The sequence below is a fragment of the Marmota marmota genome, unplaced genomic scaffold (assembly GCF_001458135.2).
Source record: "Marmota marmota marmota unplaced genomic scaffold, marMar, whole genome shotgun sequence".
Lineage (NCBI taxonomy): Eukaryota > Metazoa > Chordata > Mammalia > Rodentia > Sciuridae > Marmota > Marmota marmota.
In genome coordinates, this window is record NW_025999983.1 from 2,826,518 (window position 1) to 2,828,718 (window position 2,201).

The following is a 2,201-nucleotide window of genomic DNA, read 5'->3' on the forward strand; positions in this document are numbered from 1 at the left end:
CCATTAGAGCAGGTTCCAGGAGGGGGAAGGGCAGACCTTTGACCTCTTAAGAATGGTCACTTGGGGGTCCTCCCAGGCGCCTAGGCGAGGATGCGTGTCTAGGCATGGAAAGAGCGCCCCTTGAAATGGCGACGCCTCTGCGGACCGGCTGTCCCAGCTATTGGGCATCCATCCATTCATTGCGACTCCCTGAGCGGTGGCCTCAAGACTCTAGCCGAATCTATGAATGGGAAGAGGAAAGAGAACATGGGCTCTTTCCACTCCCTGCTCCCCCGCCCCCCTCTCCCTCCAAGCGAGTGAGCTGGACAAAGTGACAGGGGCGGGGGCATGGGGCCCTGCGGGGGAGCGCAAGAAGGGGTGCGAATCTGGCTGGAGACTGCACTATTTATATACTCAGGGGCTCCAGGACAAAGAGGGCAGATCGGAGTCACCCCCTTCCCCAGCCCAGCGCGTCTCCCCGGCTCCCTCCCCGCTGACTTTGATTTCATCACCCCCACTCCCCCAGGCTGGCAGGTGCGGGGGTGGGAGCCATCTCCGCGGGAGCAGCCTCGCCAAAGGTCCGGCTGCTGACGTCCGAGCGCCTGCTCCTGTCAATGAACAGCAGCGGCAGCCTGGGGACTGTTCTGGCAACGAGGCTACAGACGTCATCGCCTCCTGTTGGACGCGGGGCGGGGAGGGGGGGATATCCAACAGCATCGCTGGCTTAAAGGAAAACTCTCTAAGTTCCAGACAGCCAACGAGGGTGTTCCTGAGAGCACATGCACCCCCAAATGTCAAGTGTGCGCACGGGCACACACAGTGAACACGCGTGGGCACACGCGCGCGTGCACACAGGCGCACACACTCGCACACATAGTCTACTCATAGGTGTGTGGGTCCGAAGTTGCTGCCGCTCGGAGCTTGATGTGAGATGGACTGGTCCTCGTTGGCGCTCAGAGCGCTCGGTGCTGCCTTTCTGGAGACCCCCAGATGAACAGGAGGGAACCCCACACACGGTTTAGAGTTCTCACTCCTTTTCAAGATCAGCGTGGACACCAGAGTGCTCTAGCCCTGGGAATATGCCGCTGCGTGGAGCAGAGAGCAAGCGTCTTGGACAGGTCCCGAACTTGGCCACCCCTGCTGGGCAGCTTGCATGTGCAGCTTGGGATGGAGTCCTGGACCTGCCGTGCTCCCGCGCCTTGCCTCCCCTGCCTGTTTTGAATTTTGAACTAGAAATGAAGCGGAAAGCAGATACGCGCTTGCCGGTAGTTTGGCGGGTAAGTTGATGATTCCTTTTACTTATCGTTTAACCCTTGGGAGTCCAGAAAAACTTAATTCCAACCTTTTTTTTTTTTAACTAAAAAAAAAAAAAACTTTAGAGCATTTCCCTCCATCCTTTTTGGCAATAAGAAAATATGTGCTTGTGTGTGTGTGTGGGGGGGGGTGTTGGTGGAACTGCCTGAGGGGCTGGGCAATGAGTGGAAGAGAATAAGAAGAAATGAATTACAAAGCCGCAGACTCAGGGCTGGCAGAGAAGGCACTAGTGCTAGCCTCAGGGCTAATGCTTGACCCAAGGAGTTTTCAAGCTCCAAGTTCCCAGGGAGGACTCCGTGCCAGCTGAAAACCGCAGCGGCTGTCGCGCCAGACCCGCAGGTGCCTCTCGAGGCGGCCTGGAGAAGGACTGGCGTGTACTTCAACTTCCTTCTTCCTTCCCATTGCCTTTCCCCGGTTCTCAGTGGGGCAGGATCCCCCTGATCTTGCCATCCCTGCCTCTGCCTCCCCTCTCCTCTGTCCTCCCATCCCCAGCCTCTTGGAAAGATCATATGATGTCATGGGGGAGGAGGGGTCCCGAGTCCCCAGCACCCAAGAGCATTGCTCCTGAGTCCTGCAGCCCTTTATTTTCTTCATTCCACTCAGTTTTTGTTGCAATCCATTGAAAACACACCCCCACCACACACTGCACACATGGGCTCCCAGAACAGCCAGGAGATGGCTCCTTCCTTACTCACAGGGCCAGGAGTCCCCCAGATAGCATCCACCCACCCCCAAATGAGGAGGGAATCCGCAGAGTGCCCGGGAGTCTCTCCTCCCTGGGTTTGATCTCTCCTCCCTTCCTGGTTTACCCCTCTAGTTGAAGGAAAATGAGGAATGAGGAAGGAGGGAGGGAGGGAGGGTGAGAGGGAGGGAGGGAGAGAGAGAGAGAGAGAGAGAGAGAGAGAGAG